This window comes from Taudactylus pleione, unplaced genomic scaffold (assembly GCF_031769625.1).
Source record: "Taudactylus pleione unplaced genomic scaffold, aTauple2 ptg000627l, whole genome shotgun sequence".
NCBI classification, from domain to species: domain Eukaryota; kingdom Metazoa; phylum Chordata; class Amphibia; order Anura; family Myobatrachidae; genus Taudactylus; species Taudactylus pleione.
Genome location: NW_028285029.1, coordinates 5,285,351 through 5,301,042, shown reverse-complemented (window position 1 = coordinate 5,301,042; position 15,692 = coordinate 5,285,351). Strand labels below are relative to the sequence as shown.

The window sequence follows — 15,692 nt, the reverse complement described above, 5'->3', positions numbered from 1 at the left end:
AGACAATAGTCAAAAAATATTCTTAGTCTTGGTCCCATTTAGTAATGATTTTTCATACCCAGCAGCTAAAGCAGCCCTAGCACAAAATGTATTCTAAATATAATGAGGAGGTTGCTAATGAAGGTTTTGTCCATGAAGATTGCTTGTGGTATCAATCGCTGCTAACCATAAATGATGCTGGACTCCTTGTTACTACAGTACACATGATTTATCAGCATTTCATGAAACATTGAAATGAATTTGCAGCAAATTTTCAAACAGTGAGTAGATGCATATATTGTTACCATCCTAACCCCTACTTACTTAGACATGACTAATATTGTCTTGGTTATTATAAAATATTTCCACATGCTAAGATTTTTTGTCTTTTCCTAAGCATGATAATTATGGTCCTGAAATGGTACCACTGGATTTTGCCTTGATACTACTCAATCAACATCATACTCATTGGCTTTTTTCAACAATAACATTTTCATCATAAGTATCCTTATTTTTGTTAGAACCACAATTATCCCCCTCATACTATTGAGCATTTTCCAAAACAGCATCCTCAAGTTCGAGTATAAATCAACATAATCATTTCTACTTATCTTCACTTATACAAATGTTTGAGAACCTGTGGAAGGAACTGCTCTATTTCAGTATGAGGATCTCAAATATAAGAATCACACATAGATCTCCTGGACAACCTTAAACTCTCCTCTTCTAAGAACACCCATTTTTGCTTCATATTTTGCTCTATTTATGCACTGTTGGAGCTGTTTTGTAGGTGACATTACTATAGAGTAGAAAATATAGTATCCTTTCTGGTGCACATCTATTAGGGATCAGGCTTCCCAAGTCATATAAATAAGGGGACACCTCACTCCTTATACAAATACTTAAAATGGGATATAATAATACATCATGATGGACGCCACGATCCCAATAAGATGTAAATACAGAGAATCATATAAATGAATTTATTCACAAATAGATCACATAACAAACATTAAAAAAACATTAAAAATACATTCCAAACAAAATCCAAACAAAAACAAAGTTCCCAAAGCAATGGAAGATATATATATGATGGAGAACTAATGTTCCACGGGCTCTAAAGTCTCTCACCCGTTAAAGTGATTGTGGTGGGCTCATGCACAAGCTAATGCCATTCCTGGGTGGAGCACCTCGGCACCACCGCAACAAGCTTAAGATGAAAATAGGTGCAGATACAGGTTTCAAATACCGTCCTTTCCAGATGTAATCATGCCATCCAAATGACATGTTTTGGAGCTATGCTCCTTCCTCAGGCTTAGTTGGCATGACTGTATGGTTCATTGCTATTTATACCCCTCTCTAAGGATAATCAGGGCAATAATCCTTCAATTTCCACATTCCATCAATCAGAAGTGATGCGTGAGCTCCATTTGTCTACTTTAATTTGTGTTCCACATGGGAGAGACGTATGCGTTCCATACACTCAACTACCGATTGCGTTCCAAATGGTGGCCAAATTGTTGAATACTTCCGCTCTATGAACTTTGATGCCACTCATTATGACAGCTTCTGGAATGACTTTTTTACATGTTCCCCAACTTCCATTACCCTTATACTAGGCTGTACTTGGTAGGAATATTAAGTCCATCCCTGTTACCACAAGTGGGGAACTCTCCATAATTTCCATATGTAACATGCAAATATAAAAAAGAGAGAAATTATTATGTAATATTAATATAGTAAAATATTTTAAAATATTAAAATATATTTTGTCACTATATATTAGGTCACTATATACAATATGAATATAAATAAATATGTTATATCACTATGAATAAATGTGTTAGATCACTAAATACATTATAAATTAATCTAAAAACCATTTTAACTCAAAATTGGAATTATGTCCATTCGGGTGTAAAGTATTTATATTAAAAATCCATCTCATTTCATTTTGAGCCAACTTAGGGCCTGATTCAGAGGTGTTCACTATTTGCGGTCGTTCGTTCTAAAACAAGGGGTGGCTATTCAAATGAACCGTTCGCTCTTTGCGGTCTGTTCACGCCTCTAAGTCTGAACGAGCGAGCAAAACTTGCGGTTGTAATTTTGATAAAAACGCCCCCTGGCCGCTCGCACCATACATCATGTCCGCTATTTATTAGATTAATCGAGTGCATCGAACAGCGTATGAACTGCTCGCTTTTCTTGTGGCTGGTTTTTTCAACCGCTATTTTGCAAGCAGTTCTGAGTAAAAAAAAATCAAGTGACGTGGTCAATGACGCTCCAGTTTTAATTATGCACACACTTAAAATGCCCGTTTTGACCTTTAAGCATGCCTGCATTCTAATTCCACTCCCCCATTTTCCAGCACCTTCCCCTGTTACCACCCACATACGCCTCCTTCTGTCACCCAAAATAACAGGCATTCGCAATATAGCGAACAAACGATTTTTGGCTGCACTGACTGGTTCGCACATGCGTATTACAATCTGTACGCATGCGCAGATGTGCGTACATAGGTCAGAACGAACGAGCGGCCGCTTATGAGTGGCTCTGAATGAGGGCCTTAGTTTCTACATCTTTATGCCTCCAATTGCTTTTCACCTGTTGGATGCCTAAAAATCTTATAATGGCACCTTCACATTTATCATGAGTAGTTGAAAAATGTTCGGAGAGGGGATGTCTGGTTAGCCCCTTCCTAAAATTGTATATATGCTCTGCTGACCTACATTTCAGACTTTTCGAAGCTTTATATATGTAAATTTTTCCACATTTACATTCTAAAAGGTAAATAACATTCCTACAGTGATATGTGATGAAATCTCTTATTTTATATCTTTTGCCATTAACATGAAACTCAGTGGTTTTCCTATTCACATCTTTATTTGTAGTGGTCCTGCACATCAGACAGGATCCACAATGGTGGAATCCTATTGTTCTCACACTAGGACCTTTATCATTTTGAAGTGCACTCTTTACAAAAATTTTCTTTAAAGAAGGGGCCCTTTTATATATGAATCTCGGATTTTCTGGTATCACTTTTCCTAGAACTGGGTCATCTCTTAGATTTGCCAGTTCTTTTGGATGATACCCTCTATCCTTCTATAGTGTCCCCATATTCAGTAATAAAGGCCCACAGATGGGTATTATCATTGTGTTAATTTCTTTGTTCTTTTGTTTTATCTTTTACCAGATCCTTTCTCTCTATTTCATGGACCCTACATTTCATTTTTCCAATACTTCCATTGGATAACCCTTTTGTTCAAAACATATAGTCATCTATTCTATTTGTTCCTTTAAAGTGCCTTCCTTAGTGCAGTTCCTCTTTAACCTCATATTATCCAAAGGGAATATTCTCTAGCCACCTTCTGTGATGTTCACTCCTTATATCAATATAGGAGTTAAAATCTGTTGGTTTCCTATGTGTCTTTGTGCAAATATTTCCTTCCATATATAGGACCAAGTCTAAAAACACTAACTCTTTATTGCTAATGTTAAAAATCAATTGAATATTAAAAGAGTTATTATTTAAAAAATACAAAATCGATCTAGAGGCTTTTTCTCCTCTCCAAAAAAAAAAAATGTCATCTATAAACTACCACCAGCACACCAGGTTTGCCCCCACCACCAACAAGGTGTTAATTGTGGATTCCTCCCAGTAGGCCATAAATAAATTGGCATAATTGGGGAAAACATGGTGCCCATGGCGGTACCCTTTATTTGCAAGAAAAAAGTGTCATTAAAATAAAATTATTTTTTTTAAGAATAAAATCAATCACTTCTATTAAAAAACTCTTAAGATCATGAGAATACTCACTGCAATTTAAAAATAATGTAACTGCTTCTCTTCCTTTTTCCCATTTAATCATAGTATACAAACTTCTCACATCAGCACTGGCAAAAAAAAACAATTTGTGTCCTATTTAAAACCTTCTAATTTCCTTAAAACTTCCAATGTATCTTTTAAAAAAGATTTAGTTTTTGAAACCAGGGGTTTGTTGATAGAAGTCTATCATAGCAGATAAATTAGATGTGATAGTGTTGATTCCAGTATTAAAGGGGAAACCTGGGGGATTGGTGAGATCCTTGTGGATTTTTGGCAAGACATAAATTGTGGGGATGGAAGGGTTTGACACATTAATAAATTCCATCATCCTTGGAGATGGTGCCTTTTTGAATTGCCCTATTAGTGAATTCCAAGAGGTTTTTTTATGATACTTGCGGTGGGATCACCCCTAAGCTTTTTATAGGTCAGCTGGTCTCCCAGCTGCCTATTTATCTTCTCTTTGTAATCACATTTATTCATTAAAACCACCTCCTCCCTTTGTATGCCAGTTTACTTATCACACTTTAATTCTTTGTAAGGTTTGAATTGCTTTCCATTCTTTTCCAGTTATAGTTTTCTTTTTATTACTGGTGAGCTTTCTTAATACATTGGTTACAATTGAGTTAAAACAATCTAGATTTCCTCCCTTTACATACTTTGGATAAAATTTAGTCTGGAGCTTAAAAGTGGCTCTCTTTTTCTCCTCCCTTATTGGCTCTTTGGATTTTTCTTTCGTCAGAAAGAATTTCTTCACAGAGTTTTCTTATGAATTTTTGAAGATCCACATATATACCAAAATGATTCACATTAGCTGTGGGGTGAATTTTAAACAATTTTCAAGTATTTTTCAATAATCTTCTAATAATTCATAACAACTTTGATTGAAGACTTTACCCTAATTTGTGGTTTCTCCTTTATTATTTACTTTATAGGTAAAAATACAGCAGCTCTCTTTTTATACTTATTTTTGTTTTCTATACCTCCTCTATTCCCCCTAATTGTTTTTTTTCTTCTTCTCAATCTATAATCCCATATCGGGGACCACTGGTTTCATCTCAAAGAAGACATTTTATTTTCCCTTAAAGGTACTCTTGCATTTCTCAAGGGTGCAAAACAATTTCTGACAAGGACATTGTACTCCTTTTTTGGATGATTTTCATTTCTATTCCATCTAGGGGTAAAATTTCCCCCAAATTCCCTCCTATATGTGGGTTTATACTCTCTTTTTTGGGAATAATTCCATTGTTTAGACCCCCATCTATTTAGTCTTTGTTGTTTACTTTTTTCTGACCTATATGGGGGTCTCCAACTTCCCATTTTGTTTAAAGGGGTATTTAATGTGATATTTTTCAATTTTTGGAGGACTTTTTCTTTATCTTTCTATTCTATGTCCTGTTCCAAATTCATAGAGATATTATTATCCCTTTGATATTTATTTTGTTTTTTTATTAAATATAAAATATTTACTAAATTAATATTGCATATTATTTGCTCTCTTTATTATATTTCCATGTTACATATGGAAATTATGGAGAGTTCCCTACTTCTGGTAACTGGGAGGGACTAGTCTGGAATACTAAGTACAGCCTAGTGTAAGGGTAATGGAAGTTTGGGAACATGTAAAAAGTCATTCCAGAAGCCATCATAATTTGCATCAAAGTTCATAGAGCTCCGGGATGCAAAGCGGAAGTATTGAACAAAATGGTCGCCATTTGGTATGCACCCGGAAATTGAGTGTATGGAACGCATACGTCTCTCTCATGTGGAACACTACCAGAAGTTGATAAATGGAGCACAAGCATCACTTCCAGTTGACGGAATCTGGAAATTGAAGGATTATTGCCCTGATTATCCTTAGAGAGGGGTATAAATAGCCTTGAACCATACAGTCATGTCATTCAAGCCTAAGGAAGGAGCATAGCTCCGAAAAGCATCATTTGGATGGCATGATTAAATCTAGAAAGGATGGTATATGAAACCTGTATCCTCACCTATTTTCATCTTAAACTTGTTGCGTGGTGCTGAGGTGTTCCACCCAGGACCGGTGTTTGCTAGTGCATGAGCCCACTGCAATCACTTTATAGGGTGAGAGGCTTTGGAGTCCTTGGTACATTTGTTCTCTATCATACAGTATATGTATATTCCATTGCTTTGGGAAGTATTTTATTTGTTTGGATTAAGTTTGGATTTTTTTTAATGTTATTTATGTGATCTATTTGTGGGTAAATTCATCTATATTATTCTCTGTATTTACATCTTATTGGTATTGTGGTGCCCAACAAGATGTATATTTATATATCCCAATTTAAGTAGGTGACATTACTCTCAGATGCAAAGCTATTGAAGCTACATGACCAGAAGGGGGCACACTTTTGCACTGTGCATTCTAGAATGTTTAATAGCAGCAGCAGGTTCACTACAAGCAAATCATCAACATTGTCTAAGCTTTTCCTTCTCAATTCAGTTAAAGAATGGGATGTTCGATATTGACTATACACAGCTAAGTTGTATAGGCAATATACTGTGTGTTAGCCACTTTGGTTACCTTGTCTTTGCACTTCACACAGAATCTCAATGCATTTGTAACTTCTGCCTTAGATTTTAGATATAATATTACCTTTTGTCATTATCCCCCACAATTTGACTAAGACACTGAACATATTTTTAACCAATCACAGCAGTTATTATAAAAATTGTCATCTCTCCATATATTACTGAGTGATTCTGCTCTCATTTATTGCCATCAAACTATCATTGGCTCCATCCAGCTCCCCCTTATACATCATTAACTTCTGTACTCTGCTCAGCAAATTACTAAGATTTCTTGCATTAATAATCTAAAATACAATATTCCCAGCCTCTGAAATCTGGAGGTCTGTCCATTTTAAAACAAAGGATCCCATCTTTTTCCCTGCAGACATGTTATCTTTACCATTGCACAGAATATCCACTTCAAAAGGAATCTCACACTGGGATTTTTCCACCTACACAATAGTAATGACTTCTAAAACCTTTCCACAAGCCTGCTTTGTTCTGAAATAATTTGTATGACTTTAAATTAGCAACTGAAAAGAGTTAGCTTATTTAGAAACTCCTTGTTAACAGTATACTTTTTTTTACAAGAGGGAAGCAACTGAACATAGCAATAGCCAAAATAAATTAGACTGTGCAGGAATCCTAATATAACTTTTGGAGCTCACACGGAATTGAGAAAAAAAGTAAAATATTTTTTTTATTGATCTTCTCTCATGATCAAATGCAATTCATACTTCCTTTCTCCTTGATGACCCAATGTATTTTTACATATCCAGCTTTATGATTTTACTCCACCCACCCTGTGTGGCAGTTCCTATTGATCCAACACAAACTTCCTTTCTTAAATTTCTTGGCAACACTCAGCAGAGCAGTCATGGGAAGAGAGGTCAAAAATATTTTATATGCTGTAACCACCTAAGTTCCTTGCCTTCAGGCCCACCAATTTCAAATAGGAGTCACATAGAAGTGGTATAGATGGCCCTATGTTTGGAAGAACAGTTCTGTAAATTCTTGCTCTGTGACTGACATCCCCAGAGCTTCAACACTCAATATAAAGGAAACTACAGGTCCTCTGGTATGCATAGTCAGGTACATTTTTGTAATTCTAGATCTATAAGAAACAAGATTGATACAATTGCTAACCTTATTAAATCTTCAGATCTTGCCTATATCACAGAGACTTGGCTAAATGAAAATGCAGCACATATCTTGGAAGCTGTATTTTCAACAAATTACTTTGTCATTCACAACCTAAGACTTAAATGCAGGGGAGGGCGAATGACCATCTGCTTTAAAAAATAACTTAAACTTAGGTTCCACCCAAGGAAAATTACTCACTCATTCAAGTGCATTATCTGAATGTTGCATTCCACCACCTGTAATCTGGACCCTGCCTCAACCTAGCTTCTCATAGAGTGTATAGACATGATTGGCCCTGTAATTGCAAAAAATAGTCCAATGCTCTTTGCAGGCAGGCATTTTTCCTGAACCACTAAAGGAAGCAATTGTTAGACCACTTTAAAAAAAAATTATTTAGACCCTGACTGCATTACCAACTGCAGACAGGTATCAGACTTTCCTTTTCTAGGAAAGGGCATTGATAAAGTGGTCGCAATGCAACTGTAAATTTGCCTGTCTACCCATGATATTTATGATTCTTTCCAGTCAGGATTCAGGAGAAGACATAGCACTGAAACAGCCCTGGTGTGTGTGCTTAAATACCTTCTGATGGCAAGAGACATAGGTGTTCAATCTTAATCCTTCTGGATCTCTCTACAGAGTTTGATACCATGGATCTTGGGATTCTAATTGAGTGCCTAAAATTTTCTGTGGACTGTATGGCATAGTCCAGAGCTGGTTCAAATCATTTCTCACTATCAGGTCACAGAGAGTTTCTTCTGGTGTAAACTGTTCAGCAACAGTGCCACTTCCATGCTGTGCCCAGCAAAGTTATATACTATATCCCATGCTTTTTGCAGTATACATGCTATCTCTGTGTGAAAAAATCAGAAGTCATGGCTTTGTCTACCACTGTTATACAGATGATACACAACTGTACATGTACTTTCTTCCAGGTACTGAGATCCCAATAGCAATTCTAAATGACTGCCTCTCTGACCTCCAGGAGTGGATGAGTGCCAGTTGGCTGTGACTGAACCCTGATAAAACAGAGGTCCTTATGATTTATGATATGTCACAGGACAAGTCTGCAGCACAGCCAACCAAAAGGACTTACACTTTTGGGGTTTAGAACTACAAAATAAATAACATGTGCAGAGGCTTGGTGTTGTCCTGGATAGTGGCTTGACATTTAAACATCATGTATCAGCCACAATCAAATCCTCATTCTTTCATCTAAGGAACATAGCCAGAATCAAGCACTTAATTCCCTCATTAAATCTGCCTAAAGTCATACATGCATTAATATCATTATGCCTATACTACTGCAATGACCTCTACCTTGTTCTCCAAGGAAAAAGAATGCAGCTGCTAGGCTACTAACCAACCAGCCCTGTTCCAGCCACCTAACACCAATTTTCTACTCCCTTCACTTGCTGCCTTTCAGATGGCAAATTGTTTTCAAGATTGGCTTACTGTCTTTCAAAGCTCTGCATGACCAGGATCCAAGGTACTTGTAGTAGCTTCTGAGCTCTACTATCCCACTTGATTTCAGGAGGTAAATTTACTAAGAATTGAGTTTGGGAGAGTTTTCAAACTCTGGAGAGTTTGGGCATTTTTTCCCACTCACAAATTTACAAATGTCAAACTTGGGAGATAAGTCTCCTTTGCTACGGGAAAATACTAGAGCGTTAGCAAACTCTTTTCAATTCACCATCGGCAAAACTCGAGAAACTTTACACTAGTGGGAATTAACCAAGCAGAAAGTTTCTAAACTCTCCTATAAAAACTCATGAAAAAAATGTACCTGCCTGTGACCTGTGAGTTTGGCAGAAACATACACAGATCACTGTGATCCGTGTATGTTTCTGCCTCTAAATAAAAAAAAAGGGATAATTAAAAAAAATAATAATAATGTGAGGTCCCCCCAAAAGCCTAACCAGCCCCAGACCTGTCAGCCTATCCTGGTGCCTAAGATTACAGGGAACAAAATGAGTAGGGTTCCACTGTATTTTAGGTACCAGCACCAGGCTGCAGGGCCAGTACTAGTTATAATTATAGGGGGAAACTCAATGCATAGGGTACACCCTATATATAAAACCAACACTGGACCCAAAATGGCTGGGCTGTAATGCCACAGCCCAGGGGGAACCTTTCACTGAGGCTCCTGGGCCAAAGAATTATCAGGCCAAGCCAATCAGGACAAACTGGGGATCCCAGGGGAGGTGGGGACCACTGAAAAAAAGGGGTAACCCATTTCCCTTAACCCCAGGCCTGGTCTGAAGGCTGGGTCTCTTCCCCACACCCCTGGAGCATTGGGTATGGGGGTAACAAAGTGGGAAATATTAGTAAACTATTGTATTTTACAGTGGGACTACAGGTGCCAGCATGCATGCCCTTTTGCACTTGTGGAACTACAAGTGCCAGCAGACGAGCAACACCTGTACCCCATTTGTAAAAAAAATAGTTAAACAAATATAAAACTCACACACCGTGATAAGCAAAAGTTTATTGCATACACCTAACCACTCACACATACTTACCTGCTGCCAGATGTTTCTGTCCTCTTCTTGTGCTTTAAAGGCAAATGTAAAGCACTTTGAGTCCTTTAGTAGAAAAGTGCTATATAAACATTATTATTATTATTATTATTATTATTATTATTATTATTATTATTATTATTATTATTATTATTATTATGCCACCTCATAGTATTGTGCAGACTCTTTAGGCAAAGGAAGTTAATAGACAGCGTAAAGTCCAAAGAAGCAATGAGTATATAATTGACACTCTTTTAACCATACAATATTGAGGAGGTCAGAGCAAAATGACTAATTGTTGAAACTACTTTTTGTCATGTTCAACACTATGGGGCATATCCAATTAGCCACGGGATTTCCCCCGTGGCTAATTGACAGGCAAAAGTCCCGCAACGCGGGGTTTAGCTATTCAATGAGACAGCTATTTCCCTGCATCAGTAGACAGGGACTCCTGTGCAAGAACACACTACTTCTGTGAGAACTGCTGAATCAGTGTGTAATACCCTCTCGTGCTAGGCTGAATAGGGCAGCCTCACACTGATTTTACCTCACACCTACATTTGGTGCGAGGCAAAGTCAAACAGCAAGGACTCATGCGTGTGGGTCTCAGGGACACCCGTGCATGGAATTCCCGCTAATTGGATCCCGTCCAGTGCGACAATTAGCCGCTGGGTAAACCCTGTGGCTAATTGGATATGCCCCCATGAACATATATTTATAAAATAGTTCTATGGTAGAGCCTCATTCTAAAATGAATCAGTATTAATGTAAAATTATACCCCAAAAGTTTCATCTATGTTGGTAGAATATGCTGCAACTGCCACAACTGCAACTGTGTTTATGTATAGATAAATATTTCATTGAACAAGCTGAACTCTGCAGTGGTCATATGATAATAGCTCAGTCTGTGATTAGCTGGAGGATTTAATTAGACAGGGAGTGGTTAGACTCCATGCCAGTGTAGGGATATCCATCAGTGTGGTGTCCATCAAATTTTACCATCTATGAACATGTAACACACTTATGAGCTCATTCAGACCCCTGAAGCTAAGCTGTGCTGTCTCACTGGCTAAAGGGCCTGGACAAGCAATTCCCACAATCGCAATGTCAGGCTTAAGGATGCCCTCTATGTATTAGAGAGCAACCACAGTGAGCGCACGCCTTAGTATAAAGCCAAGTCATGTGTACAATGATGCTACTTTGCTAATTATGCACTCCCATTAAACTCCGTTTTGACAGTCATACATGCCTGCGTTCACAGCACCACTCCCCCGTTCACAAGCACCTTTCCCTGTTACCAACCGCAAACTGCACTGTCACTCAAAATAGTGTCCTGTCTGTGTACAAAAAGTGCATGATTGCACATTGCAGTGACTAATTTGCGCATGCACACTGCGACTTATAGGCATGCGCAGACGGGCGACCATTGCCCAGAGTGAGTGAGCACAACTTAGCGACCAGGTCAGAAAGAGCTCATTAGTGTTAGCAGAAATGAGAGGGGCCAGAGTATGGAATATATATAATTGATTTGTATTATTGTTATCCACTAAGATAATTTGTTTGGTGAAAGCCTTTATATTGTAAAGAGGTGGGGCAACTCATTTCTGTACATATTTGAGCAGTGTGCACTAAATGGGATATTGTTGGTATTATTCTGGATGCATGTATAATGATCTAGAAATGGCACAAAGTGGGGCTCATGCCTAAAGTGGGAGAAGGGGTCTGTGCAGTCAGTGGGGACAAAGGAGGATGGAATGCTGTGGCAGTTGGAGAGCGGTTGGTTTCCCCTTGAGAGCCTACTGACCAGATTACATGAGTGTTGGCTAGCAGTGCTGAGGGGACAGGTTTTTTGAGCCAATGAGGGCATAGTGGCAGTGGGAGGTACTCGATCAGAGGGGTACCCAAATAAACAACCAGCAGCAGACAGACCCCTCCAGTGGTCTAGTGAGAGCAGCCAGGCAGCACTGCTGCAGCCACTTAGTACTGACAGGAGGCGGGCCTGAGGTGAGACTGGCAGGCATCACAGAACCTCAGCTCTGATTAAAAGCAAGGATGGTCAGTGAAGCCGATTAACATAGTCAAGTCAGCAGCAGGTCACTAGTCTGCCACTTTTGAATTAAACAGCTGAGTTGTGTGAGTAGATATTCAGCTTAGAGGAGGAGGTGATCGCAGACCTATAAGGGCTTATTCTAGTTGGCATATTTACAAATTGCAAGCATTGTTTACTGTCAATCAGAAGAGGCTACTAGGACATTACTAGGAAATTATTTCTGCCAAAGAGGGGAAGTTGAGGGACATAGCACCTTCAAGACATTGTCAGAAATCATATTACCTCATTCCAGTGTCGATACACTGAGGGAGCAGAGGGAGTTGGAAGATTTTTGGGCCAGTTCTTAAAGAGAGTGGATCGATACTTTCACTAAAAGCCAAGAGAAAATTATAAGATATTTATATTATGATGTGTTGCCTACCACTAATTTATTAATCTGTTACCAATCACCTTAGAGTGATATGTAAATTATATTATCAGAAATGTAATGACTTATTATTCTGCCAATCCTGCACTACATGTATATTATTATAGACTGTCAGGTCTTGAATTGACTATCTCCCGGTTTATCCAATCTATCATCCACAATATAATGATTACATCATCTACTGGAGGAAGACATTTCATTTTAGCCAAATTCAAGATCAATACAGTACTTACATTATAAGTTTTGGGAATATTTTTCAGCAATGGGATAACGAGATCAGTTATACTATTTCTTCTGAATTAGCTCAACAGCTATGCAAACAGTGAAGTAGTATTGTAAGGAATTTAAATAGGGAGAATTAGACCTCCTTTTCCGAGTGAGAATAGCCAACTCTAATCTCACTAATATAGACATTGTACACACACAACTGTGATTATCATTTTGCAAGTATATACTGCAAGACATTGTATGAGATAGGGTAGTTTTATGTACACGTTGTATTTTATTAGATATCTTGCAATGTCAGTATTAACATATTGATTTCCATTGTAACTTAGTATTGTATGTTTCATTTACTCAATTGTGTGGTCTATTACACTTTGTACAAGATATACAAATTAACCTATACTTCTATCAGCATAGAGTAGTTACTTTCCTAAGGATGAAGAGCCCTGTTTGTTAGTGGCCATGGATCTGCAAATGAATGACAGGTTGTGATTGAATGGGTATTATTATTGATAAATCATTATATATCAATTCACAACTGTACACCATATTCCTCTTTGTTTTCCCAAGCTGACCCATGAACACATATACAAACTAGCTTGGGTGGAGGCACTTATATAATTTCCCCAGAGGGTGGGTTACAGACCAATTGGTTATTACCATTGATGGCACAAAAACTATTTATGGTGAACTATCAATTGTTTGCACCCCATCGATGGCCATCACTACTGGGGTGACGGTGGGCCATGGGCCAATCAAACCTGGATATGTTGCTTAGTGGCTGAAAGGGGGTGGGGCTAAGCTCCATACTGTCAAGGGAAAAAAAACATTAGCACCCACTTATCCATCGATGATGGAGAACAATTGTTTCTCTACCATTGATGGCAAAACTAGTTAACATTGGGTCGCCACTATTGATGTTTTGAAATCATTGATGGTCAATGACCATCTCTACACCAGTGATTGTTCCTACTACAGTGTTAACTGCCTTGCCACCTCTGGTTCAATGAATTGCTTAACTTGATGTTTTCTCAGCTGTTCCATTTTGATTACAATTCTTTTCTGCCTCCTATGACCATTGGAAAGTTATGAAAAACTGTATCTACAGCACTTGGGTTTTTATTATGTATTTGGCTTCAGTTAGATAAGATTTTTATTTACATTGTTTTTATAACCTGGCAATCATTTATCACTTACACTGCCACTTCTGAACCATTATGGTTGTGAATTATGTGCAAACAGTATATTCAAATTTGTACTGCCACAAGATGCTGCAAGTGGGCATCTCATTATTCATAAGATAGACCATGACATTAGCATAAAGACACAGACTATTATGATCCATTCAAGATGCACTGAATATGTAAAAGTACACTTGTATTCTGAAAATCAAAAGAAATGAAGCAATTTGAAATTTAACATATGACACAGACAATCCCAATGTCCTCTTACTTTGACAATTTACAAATATCACATCTGGTCCAATTAGCACTAGTGAAGACAATAATAAAGAGTTGGCTATAACCCAGGATTAAAAGAGTATGAATATTTTGTAGTGACTGTCTTATGTTACCATTATCAACATGCATAGAACAAATCTGATCCCAGAAGTGGATGTACCAAGTATTTGTGCAGAGAAAATGTGAAAACTAAAATGTGAACCTTTATTTGTTTAAACATGTTCCCCTGTAGTATTAAAAAACAATATTACAGTTTTAACACTATTATGAAAATAAAACAGTTTGTTTTAATTGATTATTATGTCAACTAAATATAAATTAATGTTAATTTTAGATCAGTTATGGAGCAAAAGATCCTCTGCAGAGTGACAGAAGGATTTATCCACATTTTTTTCAAACAATTCCCAATGACCAGATGCAATTTTTGGCAATTGTCAGGTTATTGAAACTGTTTGGCTGGAACTGGGTTGTGATAATTTCATCAGATGATGACACTGGAGAGCGGGAGCTCCAACAGCTGAGCTGGGAGTTAATCACTCATGGGATATGTATTGAATTTAGGTTAAAACATTTTGATATTGATGACAATTTTAAAACTTCATTAATGGAGAATATTTCTCATTTTACTGCTGAGATTATAATAATTTGTGGCACATATACGATGTACTTTTTACTTTTTATCCACAAAATAGCTCAATTTATTGTCAATAAGACTTTTATTCTTACGGCTTCATGGTCATCATTGTTCAACATTGCTTTTGACAGGAAATATGGAATTCCCATTAATGGCTGCCTTGTGTTTTCACTTCCTGTATGTATTATCCCTGAGGTAGAAATATTTCTAAATAATGTCAGTCAATCAAATCAATCAATCAAATAATCCATTACTGGAGGATATCTGGATAACTCAATTTCAATGTTGGTCTAAAAATATTAAAAAGAATTTGCTTTTTCCAATATTAACTGACAAAACCCTTAGAAATTGCACTAACAAGAAACTTAAAAGTCTTGACTATTATTATGAAGATCCTATGGCCTACCACATATATAGTGCTGTTTAAATTCTGGCTCAAGCTTTGCATGATATGTATTTATTTTTAAGCAATAATGGAATGAGAAACAAGTATAAAGTAATTCAGAACCATGTGAGTTTATATGATGAGTGATTATTTTTTATTATTATTATTATTATTATTATTATTATTATTATTATTATTATTATTATTATTATTATTATATTGCACTGAATAACATCAACATACAGTAATTGTCACTATTTATTAAATCTGGAGTATATATGAATATGGATTTTTAAAGGGTCTCAGGTAAAAGGATCAACTAATCTTCAGTTTGGAAGAGATGCAGTTTAAATTGACTGAAGCTGATAGAAAGACATGATCACTTATAGACAATAAGTAACAGTAACATACTCAGAAGGACTCACTAACATTGCACTTTGGAGCAAAATACAGTATGCGATAATTTATACTATCCAATAAGGCACTAGTATTCATTGGGGTAAATGTAATAG

At 37.0% G+C, this 15,692-nt stretch overlaps 1 pseudogene; it reads left to right on the top strand.

Moving 5' to 3' along the window:
- Positions 1-15,327, top strand: part of LOC148479278 (extracellular calcium-sensing receptor-like) — a 61,251-nt pseudogene extending 45,924 nt beyond the window's left edge.
- The last annotated feature ends 365 nt before the right edge of the window (positions 15,328-15,692 follow it).